The 27,161-nt window shown below is 41.1% G+C and overlaps 1 protein-coding gene across 8 annotated transcripts in view; it reads right to left on the bottom strand.

Annotated features, from left to right (window-relative positions):
- LOC110492174 (synaptotagmin-1) overlaps positions 1–27,161 on the bottom strand; it is an 83,834-nt gene that overhangs the window by 30,565 nt on the left and 26,108 nt on the right. For 4 of the 8 annotated variants that reach the window (XM_036947127.2, XM_090203192.1, XM_090203189.1 and 1 more), the window contains one exon: positions 9,483–9,543. The exons of the other annotated variants lie outside the window; for them this stretch is intronic. The gene's annotated coding sequence lies outside the window, so the exon portion shown is untranslated. The remainder of the gene's footprint in view (positions 1–9,482; positions 9,544–27,161) is intronic. 8 annotated transcript variants of the gene reach the window in all.

Below are 27,161 nucleotides of genomic sequence, written 5' to 3'. Positions count from 1 at the left end.
CGCCTAAATATGTTGCTGTGCAATCTGGAATTTATATTTAGGAGCACAAGTACACCTAGAAAAATGTTCAAATTCTAGCTTTAATTTCTCAAATATGTTTTATTTTGCTCCCACATTTCTTTGCGTGCACCTAGATGTTTCAAATGATGTGCACATGTGCTCCTGATGTACTGGAATGACTGAAATGGAACAGATTAGAAAATACTAGTGATGGGAGGGAAAACATTTTTTACAGTTACATATCGCAATACTTTAAATCCATGTATTTTTTGCTGGCGCTAGTCAGCTGTACGTGCCCCAAAACGCTGTTATTTTTCATCCTATAGCTTGTTCTCCATCTTACTTTTAAAGAGTGATAGAATATGACTGATCAAAACGAACATTTTCATGCTCTCTCATCTCTTTGCAACAGACATATATTGAGCAATATGTTTGGAACATCAAATTGCAATAAAATCGCAGTATTTAATCTTAAACATATACAGTGCCTTCAGAAAGTATTCACAGCCCACGACTTTTTCCACATTGTGTTGTGTTACATCCTGAATATTAAATGGATCAAATTCAGATTTTGTGTCACTGGCCCCATAATTTCAAAGTGGAATTATGTTTTTAGACATTTTTACAAATTAATTACAAGTGAAAAGCTGAAATGTCTTGAGTCAATAAGTATTCAACCCCTTTGTTATGGCAATCCTAAATAGTGCACATCTAGCTTAACAAGTCACATAATAAGTTGCATGGACTCACTGTGTTGTCGTATCTTTGGCTATCATTAATGTGATGACGATTGTTTTATCAAATCGATTAGCTATGTTTAATTATATGATGATTAAATTACTCATGTAACAATTAACTCATCAGCAAACTTGGGGCACCACGCAAAAAGTTTATTTAACGAGTTAGCGTTTTCCGAATTAACTCCTAAAGATATAAATATCTCTTACATTTCAGTCATCAATCAGTCATTAATTAACTGTTTTTTACCATCTATCAGTCTCATTCTGAACATCGCAAAATCCTTGGATATTTGCACGAACCCTAGCATCAATGATAAATCAGTGATATTCAAATTGGCTTAATTATTTATTTACTAACTAACTAAATAATCACACAGAATTACATAAACACAAACAGAATAGGTTACTCATTGATTACTATATACTGCAATGAAAAGTCCCTAGTGGACTAAACCGATATGACGGCTTGTTACACAAAATGAAAAGGGAGGGGCATGTAAGAAAGAGCAGGTGAAAAGACAAAGGCCTTCACTAACATACACGCTGATAACTATGCTCATGGAAATGCTAATACTTTGCACATGAACGGCCGCTCATTCGAAAATAATCGCAATGTATATATTTACGATTGTATGTCATTGTTGTCTCTCTGTTGAAATCGGTGGTCCGTCTGGGGAGTAATTTGACAGAAAGTCTCTGGTTGTGTCTGTTTGAACAGATCATCCAGACGTACCAATGGTCGTTGGAAAGGGAAATGTTCTTTCGAATGGATCTTTTCAAAGTACCACCTGGTGGTTCTCGGGCTCATTTCGTTAGAATATATACTTTAGAGGTATCTATAGTGGTGAGAGGAAATTGTTCTTTTCTCGTCTTCGGTCGAGTTTCCTAGACTATTTTACATATAAAGCTGTAGACTGTGAATGTGTAGTCTTGTAGTTTCCTTCACCATTTCAACATGTATAGCTGGCGCTGCACGAAGCTGGTCTGGTGGAGTCTAACCATTCGTGACATCCGGTTCAACACCGTTCCCCTGCTTGGTCTAATGTACATTTTGTCAGAAGTGGATTTTATGCAGTCTGAGACGCCGACATAATGCCTGTGCTCACATGGGTGTGGCCACTGACTTGGTTAAGACTTCATATGAAAAACAATTCTCTCATTTAGAAGGCTAACATCACATTACATCTTCTCACAAATAGTTTCATATTTAATCCTATCAGTTCCCCAACATTTGGATGTGAATCTCATCACTGGGAAATATACACATTCAGAGATACAGTTATGTTGTTATACTGTCCTTCATGGGATCCCAAAACAAAACTGATCCGACATAATTGTGGGGGGGGGGGGGGGGGGGGGAGGAAAATATGGTACCTATAATCCTCAACCAACAGGGCAAGTCATGACAGTGTGCAAAAATAGTGTTTAACATGATTTTTGAATGATGTATTATCACGTTACCCTTTCTCTCTCTTTTTTTGGAAATTCTCTCTCTCTCTGCTGTATACCCATCTTCCAAACAAAACAAGGTGCCTTTCAGCTGTGGTTGGCCCACTTTGAATCTGGCATGATGAGACGGAAGGGAACACTTTCACCTAGAGCAGGGGTTCAGAAACATTTTCATTTGGGGCCTACCAACCGGAATTTACATGTTTTATTTAACCTTTATTTAACTAGGCAAGTCAGTTAAGAACATTTTCTTATTTACAATGATGGCCAACCCCGGTCAAACCCGGACGACGCTGGGCCAATTGTGCGCTGCCCTATGGGATTCCCAATCACAGCGGGATGCAATTCAGGATGGATTCGAACCAGGGACTGTAATGACACTTCTTACACTGAGATGCAGTGCCTTAGACCGCTGCACCACTTGGGAGCCCCCGGGAGCATTGGGGAGCATGACTAACATGACAAAAGGAGCTGATGATGCACTACTTAATTTCAAAATTGCACCTTGTGCATTCTACTATTACAACTTTCAAGAGTAAGTTTAAAGCCCGACTGAGATTTTAAAAAATGACATGAAGCACTGTTATTTCCAAAATGCCACTGTTACATTATTCCTGTGCATACTAGTGCTAATTCACTTTGTGGGGTGCTGAATGGACAGAATCCTTGTGCAGTGGAGAGAGACAGAGACCGAGACCGAGAGAGAACACGATCTGATTGATTGGTGATGGTACATGCCTGGCTCGAGCCATAGCAATAGAAAATCAATAACATTACAGATATTATACATTACCTAATACATATTCAATGCACATACAGGGTTTTGGTAACACTTCCTTTTAAGGGGTCCTTATTACAGTCTAATTACATATGTAATTATAACAAGTATTGTAATAATTGCAATAATTCATAGTTAACCTGTAATAACTACATGCAACTGGTAGTAATTGCAGTATGTAATTACAGAGGCACAAACCACGTGACACTGACACAACTCTGCAATAAAGGTCTCTGGAGTCTAATTACATTAATGCAGATATATCATGTACTCTGTGGTGTACTAGTCAGTTTATCCTCCCACTTGGATGGAACATCGGGAAGCCATTAAATGAGGGGCAGGTTGTCAGGATGGGTAATGTACTATATAAGTAAACATTAATTACAAGTAAGTACCCCTCAAGATACTCTGCGCTTCTGGGGTAACATGAACACTCCTATATAAATACCTGCTATGTTTCTGGGGTAACATGAACACTCCTATTTAAATACCTGCTATGTTTCTGGGGTAACATGAACACTCCTATTTAAATACCTGCTATGTTTCTGGGGTAACATGAACACTCCTATATAAATACCTGCTATGTTTCTGGGGTAACATGAACACTCTTATATAAATACCTGCTATGTTTCTGGGGTAACATGAACACTCCTATATAAATACCTGCTATGTTTCTGGGGTAACATGAACACTCCTATTTAAATACCTGCTATGTTTCTGGGGTAACATGAACACTCCTATATAAATACCTGCTATGTTTCTGGGGTAACATGAACACTCCTATATAAATACCTGCTATGTTTCTGGGGTAACATGAACACTCCTATATAAATACCTGCTATGTTTCTGGGGTAACATGAACACTCCTATATAAATACCTGCTATGTTTCTGGGGTAACATGAACACTCCTATATAAATACCTGCTATGTTTCTGGGGTAACATGAACACTCCTATTTAAATACCTGCTATGTTTCTGGGGTAACATGAACACTCCTATATAAATACCTGCTATGTTTCTGGGGTAACATGAACACTCCTATATAAATACCTCCTATGTTTCTGGGGTAACATGAACACTCCTATATAAATACCTGCTATGCTAACGAGATAAAATAATATATACTATAAATACCTACTATGATGAGGTAACTTTAGACACTACCATATAAAAACCTGCTCTGTTGATGAAGTGACATAATAACACTACTGCTATGCCCGTGAGATAGGAACTGATGTGAATTATATTGTGCTTACCACAGTGTCCCTCTCCCAGATTGCAAAGAACCTTGCCGTGACCCTGGACAACACCTTGTCGTTCTCTGCAAACATCAAAGCAGTGACTCGCTCCTGCAGGTTCATGCTCTGCAACATCTGTAGAGTACTACCCTACCTCACAAAGGAAGCGGCGCAGGTCCTAATGCAGGCACTTGTCATCTCCCGTCTGGACTACCGCAACTCACTGTTGGCTGGGATTCTCGCTTGTGTCATCACACCCCTGCGATTTATCCAGAACGCTGCAGCCTGCCTGGTGTTCAACCTTTCCAATTTCTCCCATGTCTCCCCACTCCTCCACACACTCCACTGGCGTCCAGTGGAAGTTCGCATCCACTACAAGGCCATGGTACTTGCCTAACGAGCAGCAAGAAGAACTGCCGCTCCATACGTTCAGGCTCTGCTCAAACCCTATACCCCAACCGAGTACTCCGTTCTGCCACCTCTGGTCTCTTGGCCCTCCTTCTTCTGAAAACATCTGAAACACTTCCTCTTCAAAGAGTATCTTAAATAATCCCACAACACCCCCTCCATGCACCCCCTCCTCATATCAGATTTAGATATGATAATCTTTCACAAAGTAGTTTGGATGTAGTGAACTACATTTTCAAAGTAACTTTAGTTAATAAACTATATTTTTCTTAAGGGTAGCTTAAGTGTAGATTAACTATATTTTCAGAATAGCCTTCCCAACACATATCACAGGGGAAAGACAGTGAATTCGGAAAGTATTCAGATCCCTATTCAGACAAAACTTTTCACATTTTGTTGGACCTCAGACCGGGGCGAAGGTTCACCTTCAAACAGGCCGACGACCCCAGCACACAGCCAAGACAACGCAGGAGTGGCTTCAGGACAAGTCTCTGAATGAGTGGCCCAGCCAGAGCCCGGACTTGAACCCAAATCGAACATCTCTGGGGAGACCAACCTGACAGAGCTTGAGAGGATCTGCAGAGAAGAATGGGAGAAACTTCCCAAATACAGGTGTGCCAAGCTTGTAGCGTCACACCCAAGAAGACTTCACTGCCAAAGGTGCTGCAATTTGCAAAATGTTGAATGAAAATAGGGAAATATATTTTTGGGGAGATATGAATATTGATTTTTTGAATACAAACTGTCCAAAGACAAAGAAAGTTATTTATGTTGCCAATGTATGTAACCTAACCCAAGTTATGACATTACCAACCAGAACGTTCACTAATAGGTCTGGTATTACATCATCAACTTGTATCGATCGCATTTTCACTAACATGGCTGAACATTGTTCTAAAGCTGTATCAGTGGCACTAGGTTACAGGGATCATAAATTGGTTGCACTCACTAGGAAAACTAAAATACCAAAGGCTGGCCCTAAGGTAATCTACCGCAGGTCCTAGAGAGGGTTCAATCAGGACTCACTCACTAGGAAAACTAAAATACCAAAGGCTGGCCCTAAGATAATCTACCCAAGGTCCTACAGAGTGTTCAATCAGGACTCACTCACTAGGAAAACTAAAATACCAAAGGCTGGCCCTAAGGTAATCTACCGCAGGTCCTACAGAGGGTTCAATCAGGACTCACTCACTAGGAAAACTAAAATACCAAAGGCTGGCCCTAAGATAATCTACCGCAGGTCCTAGAGAGGGTTCAATCAGGACTCACTCACTAGGAAAACTAAAATACCAAAGGCTGGCCCTAAGGTAATCTACCCAAGGTCCTACAGGGGGTTCAATCAGGACTCACTCACTAGGAAAACTAAAATACCAAAGGCTGGCCCTAAGGTAATCTACCCAAGGTCCTACAGAGGGTTCAATCAGGACTCACTCACTAGGAAAACTAAAATACCAAAGGCTGGCCTTAAGGTAACCTACCGCAGGTCCTACAGAGGGTTCAATCAGGACTCACTCACTAGGAAAACTAAAATACCAAAGGCTGGCCTTAAGGTAACCTACCGCAGGTCCTACAGGGGGTTCAATCAGGACTAATTTGTCGATGAGATTAAGAATGCGCAACGGTTAGAAGTGTGTAGTAAGGATGATCCTGAAATGTCACTAAGTTTGTTTATGAAATTATTTATGAGTATAGCTGATAAGCACGCCCCTTTAAGAAAATGCACTGTGAGGTCAAATGGTGCCCCATGGACTGATGATGAGCTGAGAAATTTAATGATTTAACATTATGATGCCACAAAAGTAGCAGATAAATCGGGTACTTTGTTTGATAAGCAAAGCTATAGTAAATTAAGAAATCTTGTGACCAAGCTAAACAAAGGAAAGAAGGGTTTCTATCAGCACAACATTGATGAAGTAAAGGGTGATGGGAAAAAGCTGTGGAGAACGTTGAACACTATTATGGGTAGGAATTCAAACATGTCTGCCTCTTTTGTTGAATCAGAGGGTATATTTATTACAAAACCACACGATATCGCAAACTACTTTAATGAATATTTTACAGGCAAAAGTGGACAAGTTGAGGAATGCTATGATTCGAACTGATGGCTCCATGTCATATACCCTTATAAAATATTGTATCATGAAGGAGAGGCAATGCAGGTTCTGTCACGCCCTGAGGATAGAGAGCCGTTTTATTCTCTATTTTGGTTAGGTCGGGGTGTGACTGGGGTGGGTGATCTAGTGCATTTATTTCTATGTTGGCCTGGTATGGTTCCCAATCAGAGGCAGCTGTTTATCGTTGCCTCTCATTGGGGATCATATTTAGGCAGCCATTTCCCCACTGTGTTTTGTGGGATCTTGTTTCTGTGTAGTTGCCTGTGAGCACTGCATTTGCTGCACGTTTCGTTTGCTGTTTATTGTTTTTGTACGTTTCACAAATAAAAATGTGGAACCCAGATCACGCTGCACGTTGGTCCCATATATTTCCAACGACGACCGTGACAGGTTCAAATTTCATCAAGTAGAAAGGGAAGAGGTAGCAAGAATGCTGTTGTCTCTTTCGGATAACAAGTCGCCTGGAACAGATAATCTAGATGCCAAATTGCTTAGAGTTACAGCTAGCCAAATACTGTATCTACACCAATCGCTCATATTTTTAATAAGTGCTTGATGTATGGAGTGTGCCCAGAAATCTAGAAAGAGTCAAAGGTTATTCCACTACCTAAGGATAAAACATCTGGATACAAAAAGGATAATAAATCTGCATTCACTGGTCATAATTGTCATCCTATAAGCTTGCTGCCTGTGCTATGGTTTTAAGGATGCAGCTCTATCCTGGATGGAAAGCTATCTATCAAGGAGAAGGCAAAAAGTGTTCTTTAATGGTAGCTTTTCAAATAGTAAAGATATTCATTGTGGTGGTCCTCAAGGAAGCCTCCTATGCCCACTGCTCTACTCTATCTTTACTAATAATTTACCTTCAGTAATGAACATGCAAGAGTGGTCATGTATGCTGATGACTCAACAATGTATAGTGCAGCATCAGAATCGGAGCTAACAGATGTACTGAGCAGTGAACTAAGAATGGTGTCTGAGTGGGTTGATATGAAATTGGTGATGAATTGGTGATCTAAAAGTAAATGTATTGTATTTGGTTCAAGATATATGCCTGCTGATGACCCCCAATTTCATTTGTCGATGAATAGAATACATGTAGAGCAAGTGAAAAAAACTAAACTAATAGGTGTCATAGATAATATTGTTATTAAGATGGGTAAGGGAATTTAAGGGAATGAATAGAATACATGTAGAACAAGTGAAAAAAACACAACTACTGGGTGTCATAGGTAATATTGTTATTAAGATGGGTAAGGGAATTTTCTTGCTGTTCAGAGTATGTAACATCTAGCACTGTTAGAGTACTGTCTGGTTATATGGTCATCTGCAGCAAAGAAAGATATGAAAAAGCTCCAAATGGCTCAAAACAGGGCTGCCAGAATATCTCTTCATTGCTCTAACCGAATTAATATTATTAAAATGCATCAGAATCTTTCATTGCTTCACGTTAAAAACAAATTACTATCTAGTCTTCTGATTTTCTTTAGGAATGTTATATATTTGTTTTAAAACAGTGTTTCTCAGTCCAATTAGTACATACTAGCAACACGCATACCCACCAAACCAGACAGGCAAATTCAGGGCAGCTAAAACAACTCAAGCCAAGGACAAATCGCCTTAAATCTACAGTCTTATATAGACCTATAGCTGAATGGAACTTTTTACCAATCCATACTTTTCAGGTAAAATGTAAATCCACCTTCAATAAAAAAAATAAAAGAGCATCTAATGTGATAGACCATATGACTGGACAGCAAATGGAAAGCATCAACTGAATGTTAAATGTGCTTCCTCTCAGGTATTTTAATTATCTGTATTGTCTATTTGTTGAACGTTTGTGAAGTCTTGATTGTGGTTGTTTGTAATGTCTGGTTAATTGGTGTTGGACCCCAGGAAGATTAGCTAGCGTTATGACGTTAGCTAATGGGGATCCTAATAAAAAATAATTTAAAAAATGACATTTCATTTTTGTATTTTTGATTTGCAAAAATTTCTAAAAACCTGTTTTTGCTTTGTCATTATGGGGTATTGTATGTAGATTGATTTTAGAGTAAGGCTGCAACGTAACAAATGTGGAAAAAGTCAAGTGGTCTGAATACTTTCCGAATGCAATGTATTTGGTTGCTCCTAAAGGGGAACATCATAATTTGCATTGTCACAGTGTAGGAAACTGTTTAACTGATTAATACTCTATGTCAAGACCAATTGATCAGTCATTCTCTAGTAAAGATAAGTAATTAATTAATAAATTACATCGACTGGTTCAGTCAGTTCAGTGGTTTGCCCCGACTTGATCAGAATGCTATGTCAGGTGACATTGGCAGTTGGCACACTGTGGCCAGTCAAAGACTGGTCAATGCCCACAGTGTAGCCTACAGCAGAGACTAAAGACTAGAAACTAGTGGAGGCTTCCTGAAATTAACAGAGATGATGATCTTTCTGAGGGAGGTTTGAGTAGAGGGGAAGGCAGCATGTAACGATGTTTGTGCAGTGAACTGTCTCTGGTTAAAGAGGCCAGGACCAATTAAAGCGATAGAAGTGACGGCTACATCTTGAGGAAGGACTGCACTCAATAAATAGTTTCCGTCTCTTGCTCCTTCTATATCCCCTCTCTCTTTTACTCTCTCTTCTCTCTCCCACTAAGCAACCCTTCTGGTGAGTTCAGTCCACCAGATATGCCCTTATTAAAGATTTACAGCTTTGCAAATACACTTTTTATGCCAATATTCTGCCCTCTTAGCCAGATACTCACAGCCAAATCTTGATAGGTAGCCACACGATCACAATGAGAGTGTTGTCTTATTCAAGCAGATCTAGAAATGAAACATGAAAATAATGACACAGTTAAATTATAGCAGAGGTCAACAACAAGCGGCCGGCGGACCAAAACCTGACTGCAAGGATTTTTTTGGGCCCTTCAAAGTTTTTAGTAGACAAAATTATAATAATTGATCGTAAAATCACCAGAAATCCAGCAAAAATGTTGTTTAATTTAGGAAATCTGTTCCCAAGTATTCCCACAAACAAAATAAAATAATATATGTGATCATGTCTCAATGTAATCAAGATATGAAAATATTTACAAATTCCAATACAAATCTCTTTTTAGACTATGTTCCGCTCCCCCCCCACCCCCCGACCATCTGCTCCGACAAAAATCGTCCCGTGGCTGAATCTAGTTGCCTACCCCTGTATTAAAGTAGTGTGAAGAGTAGAGTAGAGTGAAATCTCATTGAAGCATCAAATGTCTGTTTCAGCCCTGGACAGCTCCATTCTGGTACTGGGTAAAATATGAAACACTCTCTGAAGTATCTGGGTGTGTGACAGGCTAAGTGGCAGGACATTCAGTGTGTCTATCTGCTCAGTATGGTCCATATCTGAATCAGATGATTACAATCCCCCTCACCACATTCTACTGTCACAATATGATGGAGATTCCCCCAAAACTGCCCAACTGTTTATCACAAAGCAATTACCATAGCAATTAATAAAATGGTGTTACTTTAGTAATGGCAGTATAACTACACAGTAGCAACTGTGCAACTGAGTAGCAACTCACAGTAGCAACTGAGTGCAAAGGGTTACCTAAAAATATGTGTATTTCACATATTGCTCCCCCATATTTGGACTGCATACCCTCTGGAACTGTTAAGCAACCTAAATCAACTTGTACGCTCGGTAAGAGGTTCTGACAGTTGTCTCAGTCCCACATAGGGCATGCTGATGTATGCTTGGAGGCCACTCTGGTACAAAGAGGCAGAATAATGAGTGCTTGCTGTTGCTGGAAGCTTCTCATTCCTCTTATTACAGCTCTGCATTTATTGAATTAATGTAATGCAGAATTATTTCCTGGTGGTATCGCTGAGGAGGCTTGTGATTGGCAGGTTAGGACCAAGATAGCCCTATTATGGCTATTCCTCCCACCTCCCCACCCCCACAGATCATTTGTCACAGACTGAGCAACAACAGCCCAATACAACCCAGCCTGGCCCAGAACAGAAGCCTACACACCAAATGGAGGGCACAGGGTCATTTTCATTAGGCACCACACAGAAGAAAGCTGACTGAAACAGAGAGGGTCTACCTGGACTTTTCTAACAATAAACACCCATTTTCTAATAAGAAACACTCAAATGTTATTCAGGTTACTATGCCCTTCACGATCCCAACTGGTGAGAGACACTTTTCTGTCCACTGTATAATTAACTACATTAGTCGTGCATAAATATTTTAGTGGGCTGATGACGTACTCGCACTAATAAATGCACTGAAGCAAGTATGTACGGAAGCAAGCATGCACAGTCACACTCATATGCACACACATTATTTCAACTGCATGTACTGAACGTATGCTCAACGTCTCTGTGTGGTTTTTGGATAGAGCTACAGTAAGTGATTGTTCCATTAATCCACTAATCTAGTTGAGACAACAGGCAAGTGGGGAAGATTCCCAACAAAGCCTCTCCAGCTCTCAGGGTTTTGGACAGAGCTCTGACATTTAATAATGGGTTCTCCTACAACCCTCCAGAGCCAGAAGGGGACAGATATTTGGCATTGAGTGTAAACCTGAATGGGCATGTTCTCTGGGCCTGGGTTTAATTATAAACCCAAAAACCCAGAGCTATTCACACAGACACATACAGTGCCTTGCGAAAGTATTCGGCCCCCTTGAACTTTGCGACCTTTTGCCACATTTCAGGCTTCAAACATAAAGATATAAAACTGTATTTTTTTGTGAAGAATCAACAACAAGTGGGACACAATCATGAAGTGGAATGACATTTATTGGATATTTCAAACTTTTTTAACAAATCAAAAACTGAAAAATTGGGCGTGCAAAATTATTCAGCCCCCTTAAGTTAATACTTTGTAGCGCCACCTTTTTCTGCGATTACAGCTGTAAGTCGCTTGGGGTATGTCTCTATCAGTTTTGCACATCGAGAGACTGAAATTTTTTCCCATTCCTCCTTGCAAAACAGCTCGAGCTCAGTGAGGTTGGATGGAGAGCATTTGTGAACAGCAGTTTTCAGTTCTTTCCACAGATTCTCAATTGGATTCAGGTCTGGACTTTGACTTGGCCATTCTAACACCTGGATATGTTTATTTTTGAACCATTCCATTGTAGATTTTGCTTTATGTTTTGGATCATTGTCTTGTTGGAAGACAAATCTCCGTCCCAGTCTCAGGTCTTTTGCAGACTCCATCAGGTTTTCTTCCAGAATGGTCTTGTATTTGGCTCCATCCATCTTCCCATCAATTTTAACCATCTTCCCTGTCCCTGCTGAAGAAAAGCAGGCCCAAACCATGATGCTGCCACCACCATGTTTGACAGTGGGGATGGTGTGTTCAGCTGTGTTACTTTTACGCCAAACATAACGTTTTGCATTGTTGCCAAAAAGTTCAATTTTGGTTTCATCTGACCAGAGCACCTTCTTCCACATGTTTGGTGTGTCTCCCAGGTGGCTTGTGGCAAACTTTAAACGACACTTTTTATGGATATCTTTAAGAAATGGCTTTCTTCTTGCCACTCTTCCATAAAGTCCAGATTTGTGCAATATACGACTGATTGTTGTCCTATGGACAGAGTCTCCCACCTCAGCTGTAGATCTCTGCAGTTCATCCAGAGTGATCATGGGCCCCTTGGCTGCATCTCTGATCAGTCTTCTCCTTGTATGAGCTGAAAGTTTAGAGGGACGGCCAGGTCTTGGTAGATTTGCAGTGGTCTGATACTCCTTCCATTTCAATATTATCGCTTGCACAGTGCTCCTTGGGATGTTTAAAGCTTGGGAAATCTTTTTGTATCCAAATCCGGCTTTAAACTTCTTCACAACAGTATCTCGGACCTGCCTGGTGTGTTCCTTGTTCTTCATGATGCTCTCTGCGCTTTTAACGGACCTCTGAGACTATCACAGTGCAGGTGCATTTATACGGAGACTTGATTACACACAGGTGGATTGTATTTATCATCATTAGTCATTTAGGTCAACATTGGATCATTCAGAGATCCTCACTGAACTTCTGGAGAGAGTTTGCTGCACTGAAAGTAAAGGGGCTGAATAATTTTGCACGCCCAATTTTTCAGTTTTTGATTTGTTAAAAAAGTTTGAAATATCCAATAAATGTCGTTCCACTTCATGATTGTGTCCCACTTGTTGTTGATTCTTCACAAAAAAATACAGTTTTATATCTTTATGTTTGAAGCCTGAAATGTGGCAAAAGGTCGCAAAGTTCAAGGGGGCCGAATACTTTCGCAAGGCACTGTATTTCTTATGACTTGTGGGAACTGTCGATGCAAGATTCCAGGAACACTTGGAATGATTGATTAGTTCCTAAGAAGCACAAGCTAACCCACTTTGTTATTAATGTAAGTGGGTTCCATACATTGAAAAGGGAAAAGTGTCAGAATTATGTAAAATCCGTCAGGATGCAGTGAAAGAAACATCTATTGTACACAGGATATGTGTGGCATAACATTGTCCCTTTGTGTACATTTTCAGCCATCAGAAGATCTGTCTGAATGAATAGTCAATCAGCCACATCAGCATTTTAAAGACCTTGGAGAGTCTTTCATTCAAGGTCTATTTTCCTCCACTATTTCGCTTAACAATTCATTTCATGATTCGTAGGATTTAATTGCCCTAGGTGCATCATAAAGCCATCCAAAGGGACATCTTATTCAGTCTAATTCTGTGCAGTCTTGAGAAAAGAATTATGTTAAATATTTGCTTAGTCATCACTCCATTGTCTCTCTTCCTGTATTTGTATTTATTCTGGATCCCCATTAGCTGCTGTCAAAGCAGTAGCTACTCTTCCTGGGGTCCAGCAAAATTAAGGCAGTTCATCCAATTTTAAAAACATTACAATACATTCACACATTTCACAACACACTATGTGCCCTCAGTCCCCTCCTCCACCACTAACAAATATCTACAGTACTAAATCCATATGTATGTATAGTGCGGATTTTATTGTGTGTTGTGTTGTGTTGTGTTGTGTTGTGTGTGTGTGTATGCATGTGTCTGTGCCTATGTTTGTGTTGCTTCACAGTCCCCACTGTCCAAAAAGGAGTATTTTTAAAAATCTAATTTTACTGCTTGCATCAGTTACTTAATGTGGAATAGAGTTCCATGTAGTCATGGCTCTATGTAGTACTGTGTGCCTCCCATAGTCTGCTCTGGACTTGGGGACTGTGAAGAGACTTCTTGTGGCATGTCTTGTGGGGTATGCATGGGTGTCCGAGCTGTGTGCCAGTAGTTTAGACAGGCAGCTCGGTGCATTCAACATGTCAATACCTTTCATAAATAACAGTAGTGATGAAGTCAATCTCTCCTCCACTTTCAGCCAGGAGAGATTGACATTCATATTATTAATATTAGCTCTCTGTGTACATCCAAAGGCCAGCCGTGCTGCCCTGTTCTGAGCCAATTGCAATTTCCTAAGGCCTTTTTTGTGGCACCTGACCAGACGACTGAACAGTAGTCAAGGTGCGACAAAACTAGGGCCTGTTGGACCTGCCTTGTTAATAGTGTTAAGAAGGCAGAGCATCGCTTTATTATAGACAGACTTCTCCCCATCTTAGCTACTACTGCATCAATATGTTTTGACCATGACAGTTTACAATCCAGGGTTACTCCAAGCAATTTAGTCATCTCAACACATTATTTATTAGTTGAGGTTTAGTGAGTGTTTGTTCCAAATACAATGCTTTTAGTTTTAGAAATATGTAGGGCTAACTTATTCCTTGCCACCCACTCTGAAACTAACTGCAGCTCTTTGTTGAGTGTTGCAGTCATTTCAGTCGCTGTAGTAGCTGACGTGTATAGTGTTGAGTCACCCGCATACATGGACACTGCAGCGAGAGTATCAAGTATCAAGAACAAGATGGCCAGTAGTCACATACAAAAACCTTTCAGAATATGATGTCACAAATGTATGAGTGAAGCAACTAGCCCAGCCCCAGTCTACAGTGTGCTGCTGCTGACAGAGAGAGTTTATGGGTCGTAGACGACTGCTCAGGACTCCAGGTTCCAGTACAGTGAGTTATGACTGAGCCACACAGTCCTCCTTCTACACCAGGCCCATGGTGGTGCCGCAGCCGCTTGTGAAACTGTCTGAGCTCTGAGGTGTTTATGGCTAGCTGCAGGTGCTGAGTGACAGAGAGGTGAAGAACATTTCCTACCATTAGCTCACTGCTCAGGCCAGACCATACTCAGACCTCTAGCTAAAAGGCAACAATCATTATTTCACAGAAAAGATGGGCTGCAGCAGAGCAAAGTATCGAGAGAAGATGTGTGGAGCTGATTTATTCTCTCTCTCTCTCTCTCTCTCTCTCTCTCTCTCTCTCTCTCTCTCATAAAAACATTACAATATTACCCATTGGTCAATGTTACCACGACTGCTTGCAGCTACTATCACCTTGATGACATTACGGTAGTTGTTGGTCCACAACAGATCTTGGCAAAATCAATCCTAATGTGGCAGATCTGTGAGACAATCACTTCAAAGGGGATTGCTTTCTCATTCTTTCCCACTGAGGATAATTGGATCGGTCCCTCCTATTTGTAGCCTCTGGGGAAGACAGTAAACCAGAGAAAAACAAGCAACGATGGGCCTGAGCCTGAGATTGTCTTTAATTGGCTATTGGTAAACGGGACAATTTCACTTTGCTTTGGTTGCTGGATGCCTCCGGAGGGTTTAACCACCATTTAGAGGTGGACTCCCAGGGCCCAAGCCAGAAATGAAGAAAGATTTACTTTTGATGAACTGTCAAAATAGGAGTAATACTTCTCTTTGATCTTTAGAGTTGGCCAACATAGTTGTCTTAATGTCAAATGGAGTTACAGTGCCTTGCGAAAGTATTCGGCCCCCTTGAACTTTGCGACCTTTTGCCACATTTCAGGCTTCAAACATAAAGATATAAAACTGTATTTTTTTTGTGAAGAATCAACAACAAGTGGGACACAATCATGAAGTGGAACGACATTTATTGGATATTTCAAACTTTTTTAACAAATCAAAAACTGAAAAATTGGGCGTGCAAAATTATTCAGCCCCCCTTAAGTTAATACTTTGTAGCGCCACCTTTTGCTGCGATTACAGCTGTAAGTCGCTTGGGGTATGTCTCTATCAGTTTTGCACATCGAGAGACTGAAATTTTTTCCCATTCCTCCTTGCAAAACAGCTCGAGCTCAGTGAGGTTGGATGGAGAGCATTTGTGAACAGCAGTTTTCAGTTCTTTCCACAGATTCTCGATTGGATTCAGGTCTGGACTTTGACTTGGCCATTCTAACACCTGGATATGTTTATTTTTGAACCATTCCATTGTAGATTTTGCTTTATGTTTTGGATCATTGTCTTGTTGGAAGACAAATCTCCGTCCCAGTCTCAGGTCTTTTGCAGACTCCATCAGGTTTTCTTCCAGAATGGTCCTGTATTTGGCTCCATCCATCTTCCCATCAATTTTAACCATCTTCCCTGTCCCTGCTGAAGAAAAGCAGGCCCAAACCATGATGCTGCCACCACCATGTTTGACAGTGGGGATGGTGTGTTCAGCTGTGTTGCTTTTACGCCAAACATAACGTTTTGCATTGTTGCCAAAAAGTTCAATTTTGGTTTCATCTGACCAGAGCACCTTCTTCCACATGTTTGGTGTGTCTCCCAGGTGGCTTGTGGCAAACTTTAAACAACACTTTTTATGGATATCTTTAAGAAATGGCTTTCTTCTTGCCACTCTTCCATAAAGGCCAGATTTGTGCAATATACGAATGATTGTTGTCCTATGGACAGAGTCTCCCACCCTCAGCTGTAGATCTCTGCAGTTCATCCAGAGTGATCATGGGCCTCTTGGCTGCATCTCTGATCAGTCTTCTCCTTGTATGAGCTGAAAGTTTAGAGGGACGGCCAGGTCTTGGTAGATTTGCAGTGGTCTGATACTCCTTCCATTTCAATATTATCGCTTGCACAGTGCTCCTTGGGATGTTTAAAGCTTGGGAAATCTTTTTGTATCCAAATCCGCCTTTAAACTTCTTCACAACAGTATCTCGGACCTGCCTGGTGTGTTCCTTGTTCTTCATGATGCTCTCTGCGCTTTTAACGGACCTCTGAGACTATCACAGTGCAGGTGCATTTATACAGAGACTTGATTACACACAGGTGGATTGTATTTATCATCATTAGTCATTTAGGTCAACATTGGATCATTCAGAGATCCTCACTGAACTTCTGGAGAGAGTTTGCTGCACTGAAAGTAAAGGGGCTGAATAATTTTGCACGCCCAATTTTTCAGTTTTTGATTTGTTAAAAAAGTTTGAAATATCCAATATCCAATATCCAATAAATGTCGTTCCACTTCATGATTATGTCCCACTTGTTGTTGATTCTTCACAAAAAAATACAGTTTTATATCTTTATGTTTGAAGCCTGAAATGTGGCAAAAGGTTGCAAAGTTCAAGGGGGCCGAATACTTTCGCAAGGCACTGTATGTTCAATACTAATCCAGTTATGCCAGGGAACTGTATGAATCATATCTCACCATATAGAATTCCATCGTCGAACACGATTGCCGTTTCCTTTTACTTAAAGGTTAGTCGAGGCAAGGGAAATAGACTTCCATTCTAATTTATTTGCTGTGTGGCAACGGTGACGGCTGCACTGTGATTATTACATGGAGCTGTAATAAGTCATACATAACATCACCACATCTGTGTTCTGAATCAGCAGCCTACTGTGTAATCACTTATCACTCCAATACCGTTTCTCCCTGACTGAACACTGTGTCAGAGAGGGGGAACATACAAGCAAAACAGCTGAAAATGTCGCTCACCATCAAAGTATACAGAGCCTTTCTATTCTTTAACAAGATTATTGTGCAGCAGCAGAGACAGCCCCTTGCATCGCTGAGCCCCTCAACATCCCCCCTGTTCCTCCTAACTAACCCTCTCTCCCTCTCTCTCCCCCTCACAGACACGTGACTCTCCACAACTACACTGTTTCCACACAAACCAGGAGGGTGAATTCACACGGGGCAGTGGTGGCTTAGAAGAGATTTTTAAGGCTCTCAGCTGCCCCCAAGCTCTCTGGAGCTTTGAACATGGGGAGATGTGTGTGTGTGTGCATATGTGTATATGTGAGAGAGAGTTTGTGTGTAGTGGAGCGTTGTACACTGGAGAGATCTGGCCCAAATGTAATCCCTCTATTGTGATGTGGATGGTTGTAGTTGAAGAAAGGGCTGTGGCTGCCTGCTGCAATGCAGGGGTTTAACATGGAGATGTGAACACATTTCAGTAACATGCCTACACATATACACTCAGTAGCTAGTTTATTAGGTACTCCCATCTAGTACCGGGTCGGAATCCCCTTTGCCTCCAGACCAGCCTGAATTCTCCGGGAAATGAATTCTACAAGGTGCCGGAAACATTTGTTGCTCAATTGGTATCAAGAGACCTAACGTGTACCAGGAAAACATTCCCCACACCAGTACACCACCTCTACCAGCCTGTAACGTTGACACCAGGCAGGACGGGTCCATGGACTCATACTGCTTACATCAAATCGTGACTCTGCCATCAGCATGACACAACAGGTACCGGGATTCGTCGGACCAGGCAATGTTTTTCCACTTCTCAATTGTTCAGTGTTGGTGATCGCGTGCCCAGTAGAGCCACTTCTTCTTGTTTTTAGCTGATAGGAGGGGAACCCAGTGTGGTCGTCTACTGCAATAGCCCATCCATGACAAGGATTGACGAGTTGTGTGGTCCGAGTTGCCGTACTGCACACCACTGTTGTACTGCATCATTATTTGTCTGTTTGTCGCCTGCCTGTTAGCTTGCACGATTCTTGCCATTGTCCTTCGACCTCTCTCATCAACTAGCTGTTTTTGCCCACAGGACTGCCTCTGACTGGATGTTTTTTGTTTGTCGCACCATTATCGGTAAACTCTAGAAACGGTCATGTCTGAAAAGCCCAGGAGGGCGGTTGTTTCTGAGATACTAGATCCATCTCGCCTGGCACCGACAATCATACCATGCTCAAAGTTGCTTAGGTCACACGCATTGCATGTTCTAACATTCAATCAAACAGTAACTGGATGACTCGATGCCTGTCTGCCTGCTTTATACAGCAAGCCACAGCCATGTGACTCACTGTCTGTAGGAGCAATCCATTCATGTGAACAGGGTGGTGTACTTAATAAACTGACCACTGAGTGTAGAACTGGAAGCCTTGCACAGACTCAGCACTGTGCTTCAGTTTTGCACACAGGCAATTCCTATAATTTGAATGCTTCAGATAATTATTCAATACTATCTTAGGGTCCCCCCTGCATATAAAATAAAAGCCATTTAGGCCAGGCTAGGTTCATTCACAGAGGTTAAGTGTTTTCCCAGGTTTAAATCCTGTAGAAGACCGCAGCATGACACCCCAACGTGCAGATGCAGGCCCATTTTATAGAGCAGTCTTCTCCAGGAAAATTATTAGTAAGACAGCAGATAGGCCAGGGAATTGAAGCTTTCAGTGTTGCGAAGAGAGAGTCAGCCGCTTAGATAACAGCTGACAAAAGAGTTGTAAACAAAGAAAGAAGGGGTTGAGAGAGCAAATAAGGAGGGACGAGAGAGGGATAAATAAAAAATGATGTTGACTGTGTGTGGCTGGTTAAGCTTTCTCTCCTTTTACATTATTCCATATCAGTCTTCCCAGTTGGCATTATGGTACAGTATAAATAAAGTGTGGTAGAGTAGAAAAATATGTGGTCTGAATAAAAATAGGATATAAAGGATTATGTATACTTGTCAATCAACTCCAACAGTGCATTTTCATAATTTTGTGGCTGCAGTAGTCAACAGTGTGTATTTGTTCCACCAGAGTTTTTTCATTGGTTTATCCTAATATTCAAAATGACCTTTGCAAATCCGCACCTAGGCGTACATACACTACATGAACAAATTGCCCATCGAACATCTCATTCCAAAATCATTGGCATTAATACGGAGTTGGTCCTCCCTTTGCTGCTACAACAGCCTCCACTTATCGGGAAGGCTTTCCACTAGATGTTGGAACATTGCTGCGGGGACTTGCTTCCATTTAGTCACAAGAGCATTAGTGAGATCGGGCACCGGTGTTGGGGGATTAGGCCTGGCTCGCAGTCGACGTTACAATTCATCCCAAAAGTGTTCAATGGGGTTGAGGCCAGGGCTCTGTGCAGTCCTGTCAAGTTCTTCCACACCAATCTTGACAAAACATTTCTGTATGGACCTCGCTTTGTGCATGTGCACAGGGGCATTGTCATGCTGAAACAGGAAAGGGACTTCGCCAAACTGTTGCCACAAAGTTAGAAGCACAGAATTATCGAGAATGTCTTTGTATAATGTAGCATTAAGACTTCCCTTCACTGGAACTAAGGGGCCTAGCCTGAACCATGATAAACAGCCACATATCATTCCTCCTCCCGCAAACTTTACAGTTGGCACTATGCTTTGGGGCAGGTAGCGTTCTCCTGGCATCCACCAAACCCACAGTCATCTGTCGGACTGCCAGATGAAGAAGCGATGATTCATCACTCTAGAGTGTTTGGAACTAGGTAGTGAGTGTTGCAACCGAGGACTGACGATTTTTACACATTACACGCTTCAGCACTTGGTCGGTCCCATTCTGTGAGCTTGTGTGGCCTACCACTATGTGGCTGAGCCGTTGTTGCTCCTAGACATTTCCACTTCACAATAACAGCACTTACAGTTGACTGGGGCAGCTCTAGCAGGGCAGAAATTTGATGAACTGACTTGTTGGAAAGCTGGCATCCTATGACGGGGTCACGTTGAAAGTCACTGAGCTCTTCATTAAGGCCATTCTACTGACAATGTTTGTCTATGGAGATTGCATGGCTGTGTGCTCGATGTTATACACCTGTCAGCAACAGGCATGACTGAAATAGCCAAATCCACTAATTTGAAGGGTGTCCACATACTTTTGCATATATAGTGTATTTTCCTTCTTATCTAATCAGGATTTAAATGGACACTTACTGTACTAGACAGAGGTTTCTGCGAGCTGCTGTTTTGATCCATAGAGTTACCCAGAGTGGGAGGGAGGTGAGGGGATGATGGTTGTTGTGTAGGCTAGGCTACAATACATGACAGATTGCTGACAGTGGGTGTCTTTCACCGTCAGCAGAAACAACCCTACATAATGACACTCTGGCTCCAACCTTTACACTGCTGATATAGGCAGTACAGAACAGTACAGCGAGGAGGGGGAATACCGCACAGTCAATCAAATCAGATACACTGACTGCTTACTGCAGCCCAATTCAGTGAGCATACCGACCGTATAGCTTGACTCCTATCATGGGCTTACAAACTCCTCAACTGAGTTTATTTCAACTGTGAAATGATTCAGAGCTAGCCTATTACGAAGTTAACGATGCATGTGAAAATATTCATGAAGTGTAATGATTAAAGATTGGATATTTAATGTGTTTTATAAAGAGCAATTAATAAACTATTCTCTTTTTCTCACACAGTGTTCATCTCTGTGTGTGATGAATCATCAGAAACTAGGAGAATCTCTTGACCTTGAGCTAAGTTTATTCTCTCCCGTCCTTCTAAACTGTCAACCCTCCCAGTTTATCAGTAAGAACGCAGAGACCACAGCTCCATGACAGGGAATCAAGAACCGTGTGCTCTAAAACAGAGGTTCAGTGATTTAAAATGGCTTCTACTTCAAACCCTAAAACATATGACGCCTGCATCATCTGAAACCCCTTTGTTTTGTTTTATTTATACATAACTTTTTGTTCAAGTTCAACACTTGTATAAAACCGATTATCACATTTCACTTCTTTGAACAAAATGCAATTTTTCACCAAGCAGCAGGCCATAAATCTTTGGTGGATGGAGGGCAGCGGTGGCAGCCTGCAGGCCTCCCTCTAGTCTAGCTACCTGGCTTCTTCAGTGGGAGAAAAGGAAGGCTGTGCTTATGTACAGAAATAAGGCCATCCATCACCCAGTGCCAGAGAAACAAACAGTCAGCTGCAGACTGGGATAAATGAGCACACTGTTTAAGATTAATTACTCCCCTCTGTGGTGGCTGCCAACTAATGTACCAGAACACTCCAAATCTGTAGTCAATATAAAAACAAATGATGATGATGATGATGAAAAAAATCATGCAAATATAGAGAATGTCTTGTTCTTCATGATGATTAATAGATCAATCTGCTTGTTTTTTTTTTAAAGCTACAGTATGTCTATAACAAGAGGGACTGAAGCCATCCAGACTCAAATGCTATGAAGTCATAGAGGCAACCTAAAAGCACCGAAAGCAACTGACAAGGGGACTTAAAAAGTTCCAGAACTGTCAAGTAAGTTTGAGTCATTTTGTACTCTATGAACAGCTCACCTACTTTGCCAGCAATATAAACCCCATTACAAGTACCAAGTCCTTCTATATCCAGAGCATGATGTGGAATGAAACCCACCTTCAAGAGCCTGCTGGTCTGTATCCTGGCATTACCACTCTGGACACTAGGGGGTTCAGTTTCTGCCTGACCCTGTTATTGAGTGGTCAGTGAGTTAGTGTAGGTCATGAGATAGACAAGCTGTCTGTGTCTGCTCACGGGTATCATTCACATTCACACTCTCTGTGAACCAAATCTAGGAAACCGGTGCCAGCGGTCAAAAATAAAACTCTGCTTCCCTTTGTCTGAAAACCAGATCGACCTCAGAAAACCGTCTAGTCACGCAACCTAAAGGGGGAGGGTGACATAAAGATTTTGCAATTAAGACATGTCTGGCATGTAAAACGGACTACAGTCCTCAGACAAAACAAACCAGGCAATTTACTTAGAATCCTTGAATAGCAAAGTAAGGGTTGAGACAGTGGTTATGTCCGAATACCCATACTTGCGTCCTAAATAGTAGGCCGTTTGAGTATGCGACATTTCGAAAATCTAGTATACTTTTAATCCCCGGATATCATACTCACTTCGGCTTTGACAACAGTTGATCAATTACAAGATATGTGGGTGCGCTACCGAAATCAACGAATAGCGGGAAACAACGCAATCACGTATGACACATTCTCAGTACACGAAAATATGTTTAATAGTATGCAACATTTAAATAATCGAGTATGGTTTAAATGCCAGGATGTATACACATTTTGGCTCTTCATCACAATGCAGTTGAATAGGTGGGCTGGGAGTGGTAGCCCTAGTTCTTTTCAAATAGCCAAAAACAAATCAAGACTACTTAATTGGGAAGATGCCCGGAACTTCTGCGGTGTTTTTTTTTATTATTTTTTTTACCTTTATTTTACTAGGCAAGTCAGTTAAGAACAAATTCTTATTTTCAATGACGGCCTAGGAACAGTGGGTTAACTGCCTGTTCAGGGGCAGAACGACAGATTTGTACCTTGTCAGCTCGGGGGTTTGAACTCGCAACCTTCCGGTTACTAGTCCAACGCTCTAACCACTAGGCTACCCTGCCGCCCCTCAAATGTAGGCGGAGTAGTTTTTGTTCTCCTTTAAATTATCACGAGTATTGCATCGTAGGCTACATCTTTGAAAACAAGTATTTTTTCGTGGATTTTTGTTTTCTCACTGAAAAGTGTTTTTTTTTGTCATCATCAGAGCTTTTAAACTAAATACTAAACCATCTTTTGATTAATGAATGTGTTGTTACCAGGGACTCGGGATGTGGCTGCGTTATTGATGTCATGTTAATCAGGCCTTTTGATTTGAACAGATTGTTTTATTTTTGTAGGCTAGGCTACCTAATCAATTATTACATTTTGGATCAAGCCTTAGCACTCATGCTGATCTCGTTCTGATCAGTGCTATAGTTTACTAAGCTGTGTTGCTGCCCAGCGGTTCTGAATTTGCGATGGACCCGACTGTCCACGTTTTTCTGTGCAAGTCTTTTGATTTGAACATTTGAAAAGTTTCGGTGTGTGTACTAAGCAATTTGATTACATTTATATACAGCGCATTAAGCAAGAAAAAATACCCTTTTCACATTTTGTTAGGTTACAGCCTTATTCTAAAATGGATTAAATAAAATGTTTTACTCATCAATCTACACACAATACCCCATAATGCCAAATCTAAAACAGGTTTGTATAATTTTTTTGCAAATGGTTATCCTTATGGAAGGTTCTCCCATCTCCATAGAGGTACTCTGGAGTTCTGTCAGAGTGGCCATCGGGGATCTTAGTCACCTCCTTGACCAAGGTCCTTCACTCTGATTGCTCAGTTTGGCTGGGCAGCCAGCTCTAAGAAGAGTCTTGGTGGTTCCAAACTGAATGGTAGAGGACACTGTGTTCTTGGGGACGACCTTCAATGCTGCAGAAATGTTTGGGTACCCTTCCCCAGATCTGTACCGTGACACAATTCTGTCTCGGAGCTCTACAGGTAATTCCTTCAACCTCATGGCTTGGTTTTTGCGCAGACATGCACGGTCAACTGTGGGACCTTATATAGACAGGTCTTTTCAAATCATGTCCAATCAATTGAATTTATCCCAGATGGACTCCAAGTTGTAGAAACATCTTAAGGATGATCAATGGAAACAGGATGCACCTGAGTAATTTCGAGTCTCATAGCAAAGGGTCTGAATTGAACTCAATTTCGAGTCTCATAGCAAAGGGTCTGAATTGAACTCAATTTCGAGTCTCATAGCAACGGGTCTGAATTCTTACAGAATGTAAATAAGGTATTTCAGTTTTTTTTAAATTGCAAACATTTCTAAAAACCTGTTTTCGCTTTGTCATTATGGGCTATTGTGTGTAGATTGATGAGGAAAAACATTTTATTTAATCCATTTTAGAATAAGGCTGTAATGTACCAAAATGTGGACAAAGGGAAGGGGTATGAATACTTTCCGAATGCACTGTATACCTCCGTTCATATTCTATTCAGAGTTTAGAGAAATTAATCAAATTGAAAATGAGCTATTATCAGGCTGGTTAATGGATGCATATCTGTTGAATTTGGAAAAATCCATCAGCACTCAGCTGAGCCCCACCTAATCAGCCAATCAGGAGCCACTACTGCGTTGCGGCTGTGGCATACTGCATACTTTTTACTAGACAGTACCTGCTAAATGTTTAAGTACATAAGCTAGTTTTGGTATTTGGACACAACCAATGAATATGCAGCTTGGAGGAGGACTGCAGCCAGTGACTCAGCAGGGTTCTCCCAAGGTCACTTGTGTTTATATCAGCCCACAGTAATGGCGTCTCATTTGGAGCCTATTATGCTGACACCTGATGTGGGCACAAAGTACTAAAAAACGTATGACTCCTTCTAGCGTTAGAAAAACGTTTGACTCTTGGACAAATGACTTTTCTAAGCACTTGAGAGATTACAATAAGCACTTATCCTGAAGTGCCAGTACATAGAGAAGGTATTGTTTTTTTCAAGGTATTTGTTCCAAGTAGCTGTTACCATTTGCAGGACTTATACGTGTTTTCGATGGTGTCTTCTAGGGCTCAGTGTCTCCTTCTGTGATGTGAATGCTTTGACCTGAGAGCATAGTGATAATTAACTGTGAGATCAATTGTAAAGTAGAAGGGAGTCATTTTCAATTAATCTCATTACAAACCAAATTAAGCACTGACCTTCCAAGCATACCAGCACAGGGAAGACTAGAGGAAAGGCAAAGACAAGTACTTTAACACACTCGCTTATAATTAACATTACAACTGTCATTGTTATCTTTCAAGGGCCTTTCCTGCCATTATAAAATTGCTTCCTGATTGTCATTTTAAATCAGAATCTTAGGAGTGATTAGAATCAAAACGGCATCAGCATCTGGTTATTTTTATTTTCACTGTATTGCAATGTCCATGAACAGTTTAAACAGTATCAATGACATTGAGATCAACTGAATGCTTCCATAAAGGACATAACATAGTATATTTATGACACCTATATAGTAGCAGTGGCTGGTGATCAGGGGCTGGTCACAAGTTCCACATTCTACCATTACCTCAGTAGAGCTCGTAGAACTCAGTGGTCTGGCATGGATGAATACCCCTCTGAGATCTCGTCAGACACCAGGCTCCACGCTGTCTAGGTTCAATAATAGGTTATGTGACAAAACTCCCTTGGTGATGGTTGGAGGAGAATAAGGTGTGTGTATTGTCTCGGTTCAATTACTCAAACACATAACTGAAAATGTAATCGTAATTGACAACACTTCATATGGCACAGCTGGTTACTGTAGAAATGAGAAGTCTATTTTATTCTACTTGAAAACAGCTATACATTTGCAGTCATTCTTCTGTCACACACTGGTAGGTACACTTCGGGCATTCTTCCTTTTCTTTTTCTCTCTCTCTCTCTCTCTCACACACACACACACACACACACAGTACACACACAGGTCAAAGATGTTCCTGCAGCCAGACATAGTGGTATTACCGCTGGGCCTCACCCAGTCTTGTAATCTTGGTGCTGCATCAACAATCGATGAGCTGAGGGCAGGGGGGGAGAAAACAAGACCAATCGATGCCCAGTTAGGAGCCTTGTGGTAATTGCGGAGTTATCAGTTTCCAGCAGCGAACTGCTGTTAACTTTACGGTACACAGATTGGATGACCCTTTCAGAAACACCCTTGAAAATGGTTAACTCCTAGATGGAGAGATCAAGTCCTTGTCCTCTCTCATTGTCCAAAATGGTTAACTCCTAGATGGATAGATCAAGTCCTTGTTCTCTCTCATTGTCCAAAATGGTTGCCTTCTGTGTGACACATTTTGTTGTTATTGGGCAGTTTCTATCATGTAATTACAACATTAAAAAAACTCTCTGTATTACTTAATAATTTTGTAATAATTAGTCCTATTATATGTACAGGTGTGTATTAATACGCATGTGTGAATTGGAAATGTGTTTTTTTGCATATCCCAACTCTTCCTGAGACACCATCAAAGACTGGGGTCACGGTCAGGGTCAGACAATATCAACGGCGAACCTGGAACAATTAGGGTTAAGTGCCTTGCTGAAGGGTACATCAAAAGATTTGTCACTTTGTTGGCTTGGGGATTCAAACTAGCAACCTTTTGGTTAATGACCCAACACTCTAACTGCTAGGCTACCTGCCGCCCATGATGAGAGAGTAAATTATGAAATACTTACCTACATATCTTCTCAGAACGATACAGATGTTCTGTCCTGTTATCATGATGTATGGACATTACTTCAACAAGAGGTTATGTTGAGGAGGGACTCTTTTGGTGGGGAGAAGAATCTATACGTTTACAGGTTTAGAGACTTTTTCCAGTGCATATGCTATTCTGTTAGTGATGTTGAAAGTATTCTATAGGATGGTTGTAAATTATAGTAGATTGTGTAGCATGAACACTCGATCCACTACAACCATTATGGGAAGATTCATGTAAAGGATAGAGCGTTGACTCAATCAACATACATGCATCTCAG

Source organism: Oncorhynchus mykiss, chromosome 16 (genome assembly GCF_057628025.1).
Source record: "Oncorhynchus mykiss isolate SJ-2025 chromosome 16, ASM5762802v1, whole genome shotgun sequence".
In the NCBI taxonomy this organism is placed as follows: Eukaryota; Metazoa; Chordata; class Actinopteri; order Salmoniformes; family Salmonidae; genus Oncorhynchus; species Oncorhynchus mykiss.
Note: the sequence above shows the minus strand (reverse complement) of the source record. Positions and strands in the feature narration are given on the sequence as shown.